Below are 15,951 nucleotides of genomic sequence, written 5' to 3'. Positions count from 1 at the left end.
TTTTGATACAGTTTGAAGGCCTTATTTGGGCTGTTACAAATATCATATTTCCTCACAAATATCATGCTAATTCCATATGTTTGGGGTGCAGTACAGGAATCTGCATTTTGACACATCCTCCAGATGGATTTCAGTGGAAGTAAATTATGGACCTTTACTCTGAGGTCTCTGAAGGTCCTGGCCTAGCACTAGCATGGGATTATAGATGTGACTTTAAGAATTCTAAACAGACATAAAGACATCTCTAACACAGTTAGATAAATGGAAAAATGGATGTAAAGTAATATGGGAAAACGCTGTATATGACTGTAGGAATTATTTTAATTTCATTTAAATGGGTGATTTTCTAAATGTAACTTGGTATTCTAGAAGTATTTATCTAAGAGAAATAGACATCCCAGAGATATTCGCCAACGATACATCTGATAAGAAGATCCAAAATTTATTAAGAACTCATAAAACTGAACACCAAAAACACACACCGAACAATCCAATTAAGAAATGGGCAGAGGACCTGAACAAATACGTCTCTAAAGTGGACATACAGATGGCTAAGACATAGGGAAAAAATGCTCACTAATTATCAGAGAGATGCAAATTAAAACCATAATGAGATATCACCGCTCACTTGTCAAAATGGCTACCATCAATAAATCCACAAACAACAAGTGCTGGTGATTATGTGGAGAAAAGGGAACCCTTGTGCACTGTTAGTGGGAATGCAGATTGTTGCAGCCAATGTAGAAAACAGTATGGAGTTTACTAAAAAAATTAAAAATGGAACTACCTTATGACCCAGTGATTCCTCTTTTGGGAATTTATCTGAAGGAATACAAAACACTAATTCAAAAGAATATATGCACTCCTATGTTCATTGCAGCATTACTTATAATAGCCAAGTTATGAAAGCAACTCAAGTGCCCATCAATAAGATGAGTGGGTAAAAAAGTGGTGGTATATATACAATGGAATATTACTGGAACATAAAAATGAAGCCTTACTATTTATGACAGCATGGATGGACCTGAAAAGTATTATGCTAAGTGAAATAAGTCAGCCAGAGAAAGACAGATACCATATGATTTCACTTGCATGTGGATCTAAAGAACAAAATAAATAAAATTGAAACAGAATCACAGATACAGAGAACATTTTGATGGTTGTCAGATGGGAGGGGAGTTGAGGAGATGGGCGAAAAGATGAAAGGATTAAAAAATAAATTTGTACTTACAAAATAGTTATAGGTATGTAAAGTACAGCATAGGAAATATAGTCAATAATATTGTACTAACTCTGTGTAGTGCTGGGTGGGTACTGGAAATATTAGGGGTGAGAACATTTTGTAGAGTATCTGATTGTCTAACCACTAGGCTATATACCTGACACTAATACAAAATAATATTGAATGCCAACTGTAATGGAAAAAAAATAGACTTCCCAGTTGGCACACCATGTGATGGTTTTGCTTTAGTTTACATCTATATTTCATGCTTAATGCCTATAAATATTGGCTACTTATCTTACCCATATTAGGTGTTTTATCCTCTTCTAGTTTTGTAGATGAGGATCCTCTGAAACAATGGTTTCTAAAGAACATTTTTGCTTTTAGTGGAATGGAATTGACATGTATAATAAGAAGAGTGACTTGTCCCAGTGAGAGCAACTAAAGTGGGTGCTGTGGTTTTGATTATGGAAAGGCTAAGTTTGTAAAAAAGGTACTCAAATTCTCCTTGTATAAATGTTTCTCTTACCCAGGTTCCTTCATGTGTAGGTAGAGTGCTGAACATGATTTTCTGTATTGTCTTATGTGTCATCTAAAAACATGGGGGAAATAATGCTTATGATTTTAAAATATAGAGCCAATGAATTAATTTAACCTTGAAAAAGTGGTTTCTCTAAAAGAATGTCTACCTCCTTATTATTCAGATAGGTTATTATAAAAATAACTTGATTTGTTTTAATTTTTTAATATATTTTTTATTGATTAAGATATTACATATATGTCCTTATCCCCACGTTACCCCCTACCCCCCCGCCCCCCGCTTATGCCCTCACCCCCCCGTTGTCCGTGTCCATTGGTTAGGCCTGTATGCTTGCATATAAGTCCTTTGGTTGATCTTTCCCCCTTACCCCCACCCTCCCCTACCTTCCCTCCAAGGCCCGACAGTCCAATCAATGCCTCTCTGTCTCTGGATCGGTCCTTGTTCATCAGTTTATGTTGTTCATTATATTCCACAAATGAGTGAGATCATGTGGTATTTATCCGCTCTCCAGTTCCATCCATGCTGTGGCAAATGGTAAGAGTTCCTTTTTCTTCTTCCTCTTCTTAAAGAATACCTTTCAGCATTTCATATAATGCTGGTTTGGTGGTGATGAACTCCTTTAGCTTTTTCTTATCTGTGAAGCTCTTTATCTGACCTTCTATTCTGAATGATAGCTTTGCTAGATAAAGTAATCTTGGTTGTAGGTTCTTGCTATTCATCACTTTGAATATTTCTTGCCACTCTCTTCTGGCCTGCATGGTTTCTGTTGAGAAATCAGCTGACAGTCGTATGGGTACTCCCTTGTAGGTAACTGACTGTCTTTCTCTTGCTGCTTTTAAGATTCTCTCTTTGTCTTTTGCTCTTGGCATTTTAATTATAATGTGTCTTGGTGTGGTCCTCTTTGGGTTCCTTTTGTTTGGGGTTCTCTGCGCTTCCTGGACTTGTAAGTCTATTTCTTTCACCAGGTAGGGGAAGTTTTCTGTCATTATTTCTTCAAATAGGTTTTCAATATCTTGCCCTCTCTCTTCTTCTGGTACCCCTATAATTCTGATGTTGGTACACTTGAAGTTGTCCCAGAGGCTCCTCACACTATCTTCATATTTTTGGAATCTTTTTTCTTTTTCGGTTGGGTATTTTTTGTTTCTTTGTATTTCAAATCTTTGACTTGATTCTTGGGATCCTCTTGTCTGCTGTTGGGAGTCTGTATAATATTCTTTATTTCAGTCAGTGTATGCTTAATTTCTAGTTGGTCTTTTTTCATATCCTCCAGGGTCTCACTAAATTCATCGGCGGTTTCCATAAAATTCTTGAAAAACCTTATAAATGTGGTTTTGAACTCTATATCCAGTAGTTTGCTTTCCTCCATTTCTGTCATTTGTGACCTGTTTCTTTGTCTCCACATTTTTTATGCTTCCCTGTGTTGGTAGAGTGTTTTGTGTGCTAGGTGTCCTGTAGGGCCCAGTGGCTCAGCCTCCCCAGTTACCTGAGGTGGACACTCTTGGTGCACCCCCTTGTGGGCTTTGTGCACAGTCTTATTGTAGTTATGCCTTTATTGTTGTAGGATCACTGGGAGGAACTGACCTCCAGGCCAATTGGCAGTGAGAATCAGCTGTGTCTACAGTGGGAGAACTTCTGTGCTGAAGACACCCTTCTGGGGCAAGACTTGCTTCAGTGGGGCTTTGGTGCTCACTGAGTCTGCCCACTGAGTGTGTCCCTTATGGATCTGAGGAGTTGTAATCCGGGTGGTCCCCCTCTGACAACTGGGTACACTGGCTCTTGGGTCTAAGGAGGTGCTAATTTAGCCTCCGCCTGAGGTTACCCGGCAGGAGCTACGAAGGGAACTGCAGATTCCTCTTCCTTTTTTGGAGTTTGGAGGTGCCCTGATGAGGCCCAGCTGTGAAGCAATGCAAGCTGCTGTGGGACCTTGGGCCTTCTCTTGGAAGTTCTGGGTCTGTCTGGCCCAGCTGCAATTTTTTAGGTAATTTTCAGGTTGCAAAGGGCCGGGGCATTCATATGCAAAAGCCTCTGCCGAAGCCTGGTTGGGGCGGAGTCTCAGGGAATCAAAGGGCGGAGCAAGCAGCTATGGCGGATCCTCAACCCTGACCTAAGGGGCCGTGCATCTCAATGTCCCTGTAATTGCTGCAAGCACCTCTGAGGGAAAGCCGCCCTCAAGCTCCGAGTTCTGCCTGTTGCCAGACAGTCCAGTTTCTCCCCGTATGAGTCCTGGGTCCCCAGAGACTTCCCGGAACCAGAGTTCAGAGTAGTCGGGAGCTTGTGCCTCCCTCCCGATTCAAAAAGACAGCCACGTCCTCAGGTGCCAGCCCCTTTTCGTGTGCGCGAGCCTCCGTACCTCTGCACTTTACTTCTGCAGCTCCTCTGGCTCTCAGTGTGCTTTTCTTTCCTTCTAGTTGTAGAATTTCCACTCAGCCAGCCTTCCTGTGGTTCTGGGTTATGTCTGTTTTGTCTTTTCATTGTATTTTTGAAGTTGTTGTGGGAGGCAGCAATTTCCCGGTATTTACCTATGCCGCCATCTTAGTTTCTCTGATTTGTTTTAATTTTAATAGCTTTCCAGTGAAAAGTAAACAGAAATATAACAATGAAATAAACCAAAGACTTTCTTCTGCATAAAACAAAAAGAAAACTTCCTCTTCTGCACTGGGAAAAAAAAGAGGAAATACAACCCTGCACATTTAAGGAATGATGGAAGAACAGTGGTGGCATACTTTAGCTTTGGGAGAAGGGTAATGGGAACATTGCAACCACCTTCCTTCAATGTCCTTCCCTCCTCTCCACTCCTTCCATTCCTGGCTTTTTTGATTCTACCCAACCTCCCTTCATGGGTTTCCTCAGGCCTTGGACCTGGGTTCTTACCTGCCACTCCACACTCTCCTTAGGTGACTTATCCATTCCCATGGATTTAAACATCTTTATATTTACAACTCATATATACATATATCTGTATATATGTGTGTGTATACCATATGATTTCACTTGCATGTGGACTAGAGGCTTAGTGCACAAAATTTGTGCACTGGGGAGGCGGGGGTAACGGTGTCCCTCAGCCCAGTCTGCACCCTCTCCAATCTGGGACCCCTCGGGGGACATCCCTCTCACAATTGGGGACTGCTGGCTCCCAACCGCTCACCTGCCTGCCTGATTGCCCCTAACTGCTTCTGCCTGCCAGCCTGATCAATGCCTAACTGCTCCCCTGCTGGCCCAATTGCCCCTAACTACCCTCCCCTGCAGGCCCGGTCGCCCCTAACTGCCCTCCCCTGCAGGCCCAGTTGCCTCCAACTGCCCTCCCCTGCTGGCCTGATCACCCACAATTGCCTTCCCCTGCTGGCCATTTTGTGGTGGCCATCTTGTGAGCACATGGGGGTGGCCATCTTGTGTGAGGGCGTGATAGTCAATTTGCATATTACCCCTTTATTATATAGGATCTGTTACGGAAGACTGGAGAAGAACCAAGCAACACTTTAGAGAGGTGGAGGTCCACTTTATTATATGCTAGCAGACTCAGAGAAAAATGTCTTTTCAAATTCTGAGCAGAGCAACAAGCAGAAGTTTTCTTTTTATTAAAGAACCAGTCCTATGTGTGCTTAGTAATCTTGCTGGAAGCTTGTGCCCTTGAAAACAACACAGTTCTATCCAATTAAATAATACATCTGCCATGGCATGAGAGTATGGGTGTATCTAGTCTCTGGCCTACAAGGTCAGACAGCTAAGTTTATCTTCCTTATTATTCAAGCAGGCTAGAAAGCAAAGTTATTTTTTCAGAATAAGGGGCTGTTTAAAAATAGCAAAGTTGACTTTACAGAATAAGGGACTATCTAAATAGCAGAGAATTTCAAACAGTAGTTTTACAAAATAGAGGTTAGCCTTCTCATATCCAGTTAGGATCTTGCTTCTGAGCTTTAGACTTAGATGTTCAGCTGCTTTCTTGACATCCCTGCTTGGTGTGTCAAAACTTGAACACTTCAGACTTTTCTTAGAAGTCTTATTTCCCTCAGTTTTTTTCTAGCAGTGGCATCATAATTCACCTCATTGCTGCTTCGCCTACCATGTCTAATTTAGCAGCAAGTCCTTTTTATTGTATCCCCAGAAATGCCTCCCAAGTATATCCACTTCTTTCCAGTTTCCTGTCACCTGTTTACTCCACACCTCATTTCTCATCTGGGCCGCTGCCACAGGCTGTCGGCATTGCTCCCCCTTCGTTCACTCCTGCCCCACTCTAATTTATATTACACGGTAATGTGTGCTCTAAAAATGTTTGTTGAAGGACATAGTGTTCAGCTTTCTTTGAAATGAAAATGTCAGGATCTTAGTTTTTCTTCTCCAGGAGAGTTGACATTAAACTCTTTTTTGTGTTTTAGGGAAGAGGTACTAATTTGGGGATGATTTAGCTTCTACTGTGAAAGAACTAGGAGCCAAGAGGAGGCAAGAGGAAGAACTCTCACAGGTGTACACTAAAGGCTGTGAAGTGTGTGTGTGTGTGTGTGTGTCTGTGTGTGTGTTGGAAGGGGGACAGGGAGCGATATCTTTAGAGGCCCACACAGAGGAGGATTGTGCCTGTTTTCCTGTAGGCACATTGTGCTAGGTGGAGTGTTAGACCCATAGGCACCAAGGCCTGCTAAAGATTCCTGATCTCTCATTATGGCACAGGGGCAGTAAGGCCCACAGTGAGAGATGGTGTTTGATCACCCAAGACCCTGTGGGAGCCTGAGCCATTGACCAGAGCCTGCCAGCTGCCACAGCACCAACATTTCCCACTCCTGTTTGTTTCTATCATCAGTGCTTGGAGAGAATTGTCAGCAGTCTTGCTTATTACTGTCCAGCAGCAGTGTCACCCTCATGAGCCCAAACCTCTGGTTCTTTTGGTGACTCTCCCAGGCTCTTTTTTTTGCAATGATCTGACCTACATACATAAAGCTTAGAAAAGAGAAGTGGTCCGTGGATGCCTGGTGGAGAGGTGGGGGAAACCTTGGCTTCTGTACTTGGGAGGTTGAAGTGAATTAGTATAAGACCCCTGACTGGGACATGGGCACACATGGCCCTGTGTGCTTCTTGTTAATGGGATCAGATCACCCCCCTTGAGACTCCTTACAGTGGCTTTCAAAGCCTTGCCCTCCTCATTGCCATATGCCCCCTAGCTCTGTGCTCTATTTACATCAAACTTTCTTTTCATTTCCAAGCTCTTACCTTTCTCAGAGCTTTTACATTTGCTATTGTTTTTCCTGCCTTGAACACCCTCCTTCCTGTCTGGTCAGGTCCCTGTCATCCTTCAGTTATTAGTTTAAATGCCGCTTCTTTGAAGAAGACTTTTGTGACCTTCTCCCTCCCGCACTGTATGCTAGGCTTCAGCCCTTGTTTGTTTCCACCTTACACATCGTTATTGGTAAATCTTTCATTAGTTTGCTTTTATTCTATATGCTTCATTTGCCTATAGGCTTTTGGGGGGTCAGATTACTTATATCTTTCTTATTATTGTGTCCCCAGCATGTAGTACGGGGCCCAAGATACATCAAGCACCAAAAAATAATTATCGATGGTGAACTTCAACAAGCATTTGTCATGCTTACGGTGTGCGCCATTGCAGGATCACCTCACCTAATCCTCAGCCACCGCGGACGTAGGTGATAGTTATTCCCATTTTAAAGATGAAGAATCAACCCAGAGAAATTAAATAACTTGCACTGAGGCACATATTGGTTAGTGGCAAAGAAAAGATTTGAGTCCAGTTTTGCATTTAAGTCCTGAAATCTCTTCAAAATTGATCCTGTTAATACTTTACCAGAGCAATGTTCTGAGTCACTCAACTGAAGAAAGTTGTGGTGGGGACTAAAGCCCAGAGTATGGGGTTAGAGATTCAGTTAACTGCTCTCTTCAGCCGGAGTAAAGGGAACAGCCACGCAAGGTCAGGCCAACAAGTCGACTGAAATGACTAAGTGACGGATTTTTGGTTAGAAACCATATGCTGAAGGATTTCAGTGGTTCTCTAGGTTAAAAAAAATTCAATTGCTAAAAATGATCTTGATTTAAAAAAATGTCATCACTGGTATAATAAGGTTTTGCTAGATTTAGGAAAGGTTTAGAATAAAAAGGTGTTGACCATTTTTTGGAGAATGAAGGCTTTCAAAGCGTCTTCTGATGAAAGTGATTTCATGGTTTCATCGTGTTGACGTGGGCTGTGGGTATTTTGCCTCTGGAGTCATTATTGGGTAGTTTATGTTTCAGAAGATTATTAAAGGGCTATTGCTGTGTTCTTTACATTTTTTTAAAATAGTGTGAAACACATTTTAAAAAGTAGCAGCTTGTTATCAAATGCTCTGTGTGTCATTTACTATTTGAAAATGTCATTAGCATTTGAAGTTTCATGGACCATGGAATCTTATCATTTACCATTTTTAAGCCTCTAAGACCCTTGAGTTCTGAGAAATGACTTGGGAAGTTATATTGCCTTAGAAGGCCCATTTCTGGACTACAACTCTAATTTATATTCTGAAGGGGTGAGTTTATAGAGATGATTATAAATTCCTTGAATATATTCCCTCCTCAATTCTTTTCTATACATAAGCATAGTCAGTTTCAACATATTACATCATGCATTGATGAATAGGGAATATTTGTGAGGCTTCCTTCAATATTAAACCCAAAGTAACCTTATTTGTAACTGTGGGATTTAAAAATGAAATCAATCATGTTCCTTTCCAGAGAATCAAATATTCATTGTAATCAGAACATTTAAAAAATAATGAATTTATTGGGGTGACATTGGTTAATAAAATGATATAGGTTTTAGGTATACAATTCTACAATACGTCATCTATATATTGTATTTTATGTTTAGCATCGCAAGTCAAGTCTCCTTCCATCACCATTTATCCCCCTTTACCTCCACTCCTCCACCCCCCTTCCCTCTTGCAGTCGTCACCATACCATTGTTTCTCTCTCTCTCTCTCTCTCTCTCTCTCTCTCTCTCTCTCTCTCTCTCTCTCTTCACTCTTCTCACAGCCCCCAACCCCTAGGACATGTGTTTTTCATTTCTATTTCAATGACATGCAAAGAAATTCTGAAGTAAGATGTTATACTGACTGAAATAGAGACAGGCTACATTTTCAAGAGTGATCATTCTAAAATTCTATGGAGTATGTCTTTGATTGTCTTTTTCTACTTTCTTGATAAACACCTTGATTTAATCATGTAAAATAAATTAATTAGCTTCCAGAAAGATTCCTCCAGGGTTCAATGATTAGAAGATGTCCCAGCTATCTACCACCTCGCCACCCAAATATGACAGAAGTGAATTCACTAGGCAATTAAAAAAACTACCTTGGCTGACCAACGGTAGCATTGCCTGCCCTGGCTGTAATTCAGATCAGTCAGAAACTGAGTAGCAAGTCAGGTATTTTTTATACTCTTGTATCGTTTCTTGTCCAGTCTGATTTTTGAGCTCATCTGTGATCTCATTAGGGATAGCCCTTGATAGCCAAAGTGTCTTTGGTATACAGATAGCTTCTCTTCAGAATCCTGGGGATTATATCATGTGGTCTTGGAGAGTATTCAGAGTGAATGACTAATTCTACAAAACCAACCAAGGTTGCTCTAGACCTGAGAGACAAAGAAATGACTGAGCACTGAAGTATTGCCAAGGTGATTATGTTTAATAACCGGTAAAAGTTATATATGGCTTCATACCAAGCATAAAATTAAATGGGTACATTAAAAACTTTAAAATCTCATTCTGACTTCAAAACTTTTAAATAAGCTTTAAGCAAGTGTTTAATTCTGAATTTATTTGTTCTTTGCCTGAATAAATAAAATAAATTGAGCTTCTTTGTGTTTAGTAATTAATATGTGGATGATATTGATTCATATATTACTGTTTCAACAGCTGTCACTTGAGCTAACTTTTCTTCTCTGATGTTTTTCTCATTTCAGTAATTGACCAACATCTTTGAGGTACAATACTTTGTACTTATTATAGGATATTTTCCTTTTGTTTATTATATATTAGTTTTATTATCATCTGATGTTACTTGGGAGAATCATTAGCTATAGTTAAGTGACATTTTTTAGAAACAAGAGTTTTTAAAGTTAGAATTGCAACATTTTTTTCTATAATTATAACAACACTAGAGGCACAGTGCACGAATTCGTGCATGAATTTGTACATGGGTGGGGACCCTCAGCCTGGCCAGTGATCAGGGCCATCGGGGCCATCTCGCCCAGTCCCTATCGGGTCAGATTGGGGCTGGCCAGCCAGGGGGAGGGACCACGGAAGGTTGGCTGTGGGAGTGCACTGACCACCAGGGGGCAGGTCCTGTGTTGAGCATCTGCCCCCTGGTGGTCAGTGCACATCATAGTGTTTAGTCGACCAGTAGTAACGGTCGCTTAGGCTTTTATATATATAGATAGAACTGCTTCCTCATAGACTCTACTTGTCAGTTTAGGTCCAGGGTCTATATGAATGATTTTTTGTTACTGTATGAGGTTAGAGTTGCCCATGAGAGAAGCAACTGAATCATAAATACACACCCTCAATTAAAACTTTTTTTCTCTGAGCTTTATAACTAGTCACATTCTCTTTTTCTTTAAAAAATCCTTCCTTCCTACACATATGGTGGTTCACTTGAAAGAATTTTACTAGGCTTGCTTCATTATTATAGAGCATCTCAGTGCAAAGAATATAGACAAATCATATTAAGAAATTAATTGGCTATTAATTGACCTAAATGAGCAAATGGCTTTTTGCCTGTCTCTGGTTCATACTAAAGTATCTTCTCAATGAATTGCATATTTACTTTCCTAATTGAATTTTACAAGCAATGCTAAATGGTAGTGATATTTTCCTTTATTTGTGCTGATAATTGATCTAAGCGAATGCTTATTTTCCTTTAATTATTTTAGACTGACTCTTAATTTGTATAATTCCATCTTTGATTATTTAATTGTTGAGGAACTAGTTCAGTCATTCTCATAATAGGTATCTTCACTTTTGTTTTAAAAACTGCAGATAATTAATGTTTTAAATGTTCTATACACTGAAAAATTCATGCTGCTGCAAATCTCCTGGCTCTAAGATAAAAAGGAATAAAAATACCATTGCTATATCATTTAATGTACTATAGACCAAGCCCTGCACTTAGAATTTCATTTAGGCAAGAAAATGTAGAATGTGTAACATTTTTAGTTTTTGGAAAAGTCTGATATTTTCTAAGCCCATCCCTCTTGCAACATGGTGATGAAGTTTTTTTGTATCTAATAACATTAGATTGTCTTTCTTGTTTTTTAGTTTAGATTCTTTCATCATCTGCAACAGGTAAGAGAAATAGTTAATGTTTATAAACATATCAAATTAAGTAATACATTAAAGAGCATGTTTTGATGAAGCAGGCTGCTTGTAGGAGAGGCACATGTGGCAAGGAAATGAGAGTAACCTCTGGACAACAGTCAGCAAAGAATTGAGGTCTTTAGTCCAACAGCTTATGCGGAAGTGAATACTGCTAACAACCACTGAGCGAACTTGGGAGGCCATTCCTTCTCCAGTTGAACCTCCAGATGAGTCTATAGATTGTGGACCAACCCCTTGACTGAGAGACCACGAAGCACAGGATCCAGATAAGCTGTGCAAATTCTTATGCAGCAATAGAATCTAAGACAGATTTAACTAGAATCAAGGGGCAAGAATGAATTCAAAGACTATTGAAAAGATGCTTATATGGAACATCAGAGAAAAGATGGCAACTTTTACTTTTTAGGTATCTTTTGCTGAGTGGACAATAGTGGCTGCATTTTTTTAACAATTATTTTTAATCTATTTGATGAAATATGGGAATGTTAAAAGAAAAGATAAAAATCACGCATTATTTTATCGCAATATAACCACAATTATTATTTTGGTATACAAAATCAGGATTAATAGTGTTTTATAATCTGGCTTCTACCTAAACATGTCTTACATTTCCATTTCATATGTCATTTAAATGTTTGGCAACATTTAAACATCATTTAAATGTTTGTATAGTTGCCCATTGTATAATGTATTACAACTTATTTAACAAAACTTCTATTATTTGACACTTAATACTATATTTTAATATATAAAATTTGAATTATCCCAGAAAATCAAGGTCACATGGATGACATTTGTGTTTTTTATTTTCATGCTTTGCTTTATCTTAGAGATGTAAGTGATACATTTTCAGAGCTAAAGGAGGACATAATTTTCAAAGCCCATTTTCCCAGGCCAACAGCATGTTATTCTCCAGAAAATCTCATCAGCGGCATTTCCATTCAGTATTAAATGAAAGGACTTAGATAATTGAATTAAGTTAATAACTAGTGGGAATAAGCTTGGGAAGTGTTAAGCATCTATGACCTTATTTAAATAAAGTCTTGGACTCCAGGGGAAAAATAAATAAATCATCTTTGAAATAGAACTAATATAAAGAAATAGAGACATTTTATAATAAAACTAGAGGTCTGGTGCACAAAAATTTGTGCACTCGGGGGGAGGGGGGGGAGAAGGTTCCTCAGCCCGGCCTGGGACCCCCTTGGGGGATGACCACCTGCTGGTTTAGGCCTGCTCCCCGGGGAATTGGGCCTAAGCTGGCAATCAGACATCCCTCTGGCAGCCTGGGAACCCTCGGGGGATGTCCACTTGCCAGCAGGGAGCAGGCTTAAGCTGCAGTTGGATATCCCTAGCGCTGCTGAGGAGGCGGGAGAGGCTCCCACCACTGTTGTACTGGCAGCCGTCAGCCTGTCTTGTGGCTGAGCAGAGCTCCCCCTGGAAATGCACTGACCACCAGAGGGCAGCTTCTGCATTGAACGTCTGCCCCCTGGTGGTCAGTGTGTGTCATAGTGACCAGTCATTCCAGTCTTTCTGCTGTTAGGGTCAGTTTGCATATTACCCTTTTATTATATAGGATAGAGGCCTGGTGCATGGGTGGGGGCCGGCTGGTTTGCCCTGAAAGGTGTCCCGGATCAGGGTGGGGGTCCCGCTGGGGTGCCTGGCCAGGCTGGGTGAGGGGCTGATGGGTGTTTGCAGGCTGGTCACACCCCCTTCAGGGTGGGGGTCCCCACTGGGGTGTCTGGCCAGCCTGGGTGAGGGGCTGATGGCTGTTTTCAGGCTTTCCACACCCCCTTTAGAATGGGGGGTCCCACTGGGGCACCTGGCCAGTCTAGGTGAGGGGCTAAGTGCCGTTTTCAGGCTGGCCAAGCCCCCACGGCAAGGGAAGCTCCCAGCCTCAGCCTCTCCTTTTTTCCTTTTTCTTTTTTATTCTAGGATTTATTTACCTTCTATAATCGAAACTTTGTAGCCTTGAGAGGAGCTCAGAGCCGGCCAGGGCAGGCAGGAAGGAAGCTTGGCTTCCTCCATTGCCAGGGGCAACCAAGCCTCCTGCTTGCTCCAGCTCTGTGGCCACGGCCAGCTGAGAGCAGTTATCTGGGGTTTATTTATCTTCTATAATTGAAACTTTGTTGCTTTGAGTGGAGCTCAGAGCCGGTGGCAGGCAGGAAGCTTGGCTTCCTCCATCATTGGGGCAGCCAAGCCTCCTGCTTGCTCTAGCTCCATGGCTGCCGGCCGCCATCTTGGTTGGGTTAATTTGCATACAGTTGCTCTGATTGGCTAGTGTGCGTGGCTTAAGGCGTAGTGAAGGTACAGTCAATTTGCATGTTTGTCTTTTATTAGTGTAGATACCTGCCTCTGTTGGCCTTAGTAGAGCTTGAAGGAGAAGCAGCTGATCTATGTCAGTGAAACAGGGTTGCCATTGTGGGCCCTAGAAGCAACAGGGCCATGGGCTATGATCATGGCTTTCACATTTGATAGAGAAATAATGTACATATATGCATATCAGAATTTTCCAAATAACCACCCTCCTAAATGTTTCATACTGCACTTTATTGGTTTTTGGCAAGTTTTTTTTTTTTTTTTTTTAAGTTCAGCTGCAAGCTGCCAAAAACTTTATAATCAAGTTTTTTTGTTTGGTTGGTTTTTTGCTCGTCTCCAAATATATTTCATTAAGCATAAGAAATGAATTAATAAAATATGGATAGTCATGTGTTTAATGCAGTATTTTGCTCTGGAATCTAGATGTTATGTTAATATCGCCTCCAATCCTAAGATTCTATAATTTTATAATTGAATTAGTAAGAATGATTGGAAAGATCACTGGATAACTTCTAACCCTGCGGTTAATGATTTTCATTCCTCTCTGACCACACCTTAATTCTAATGAATTCTCTCCTATGGTATATCTACTTTCTGGTGAGCTGACTCTGTTCACACAATTGGCTGTGCTTATTTTTCCAGACAGAATATTGGAGTTTGAAGGCTCTCAAGCACTTTTCTCAGATGTAGGGGTCCTAGGCCAGAAGTTTTGCTCTTGCTCAGAAAGCTTTGCGATGACAGTTTTATTTAAATGGTGTTTTATGTATATTGATTATGGAACTTTTGGGTTTCTTCCCAGGAAAGGTACTATATTAAGTGAGAAGGTTTTTGAGTTGCTATATATGTATTTATGAGAGAATTCTGTGGTTTTGAAGGAGCATCTGACTTCTGATTGCATCAGAATTCCCGTAATGCTGTACACGAAGTAAAGCTGACCTTGCATTTCTACTTGGAAGTGAGATTGACAAAAATCTCTGTGTGCATGTGTTTCCAAAAATATTTTTCAAGGTGAAAAACAAAGCTCAAACTTTTGAAGGTGGTAAAAAAAAATTACAAAAAGAGAATTACATATAAACGATCTTTCTCCCTAATTAACATAGAAAAGTTATTAGCTTTGTAGGGAAAAAAAGCGCCAGTGGGTGGAGGGAGGATAGAGTGAAGGTTCTTTAATAATGAATTTTTTATATGTTTTATTGCCATACTTAACAAATATTTAATGCTTGCCATAGAAATGCAAGCAGAGCCATGATTTGGGAACTTGCTGTCATGTACACTCTACTTTTTTAAATAACCCAAAGAGGTCTTGGAGTCAGCCTCAGTATCCAGTAATCCTGTAACAAAGCCACCTCACATATAGACATCACATAAGTTTTTTTTTCTATTCTCTTCTACTAAATTATTTTTCTCCAGATACCCATTCTTTCTTAACTTCAAAACTTATGGGGCACCTGTCAGCTAAGGCCTGTGTTATACAGTGGCCTACGTGGCATTCACAGCTCTGCAGAGGACTCCACTCAGCCTTTCCTCTCTGGTGAAGGTGACAATTTGTAATCCTCTTGATATAATTCATAACGGGCCAATGCTCTGAAAATAGTGGTCTGAATTCTTGTAGTACTGATTGATTTTTTTAATGTAAAATTTTATTTTTGCATGTTTCCATCAAGGAAACACATAATGACAAAAACTTCTAAGGAATCAGGAACACTTTTAAGTGAATTTATATAAGAAACTCACTTATTTCCCAAGGCTTCTAAGTCCTTCAAGATCAGATTAAATAGGTGAGACCTCCATTTCGAGGGCCTGTAATAGGCAATGTGCTGCTCATGTTTCCTTGAGTTTCCCCCATTTAAATTCCTCGTGCTTCCTCCCTTCACGCTCACTTCCTTGCTGTTTGGGATGAACCCTAGGTCAAATCCAGAAGCTCAGTCTCTTAAACATTTCCCATAAAAATTAATCATACATAGGATTTTATGAATGTGGTAATTTTCCTGAAGATCTGAGAGGTCCTAGTGCTCACAACATAGCTTATGCCATCTTGCTGGCTGCTTCCCTCTCACTTTTCTGCTCAGGGCCTTTCAAAGCCCAGTCTCTGGCCACGACCCCTTTCACTGATCATGTATCCCCGCCCAATGAGTTCTCTCCCTCCCTCTGACAGCCCTTCCCATGTGAGTGTGACCCTACTGCATCAGCCTGCCTGGCTTCCCCCACCTATCTGAACATTGTGTTACTCATCAGTAAGCATCTATGTGTTTATGTCAAATGGAAATGCATATGTGTCAGGCATATAATTTGCATGTCATAGACAAGGTTTGCTGTGTGAATGTAGTTAAGGTCTCCTTATAATAATTACAGTGGTTAAGGGGCCCCAGAATCCAACAGGTTGGGAACTACTTCCACAAAAATCTCTCTACTATTAATAAACTATGGCAATATTACCCACTGATTTATTTATATTTTCATTCTTATGTACCTTTGTTTCTTAAGTTAACAAAAAACTAAAGTTTACCCTCTTAAAAAACT

Source organism: Myotis daubentonii, chromosome 3, assembly GCF_963259705.1.
Source record: "Myotis daubentonii chromosome 3, mMyoDau2.1, whole genome shotgun sequence".
NCBI classification, from domain to species: Eukaryota; Metazoa; Chordata; class Mammalia; order Chiroptera; family Vespertilionidae; genus Myotis; species Myotis daubentonii.
The sequence above is the reverse complement of the archived record's forward strand: the minus strand, read 5'-3'. Positions refer to the sequence as shown.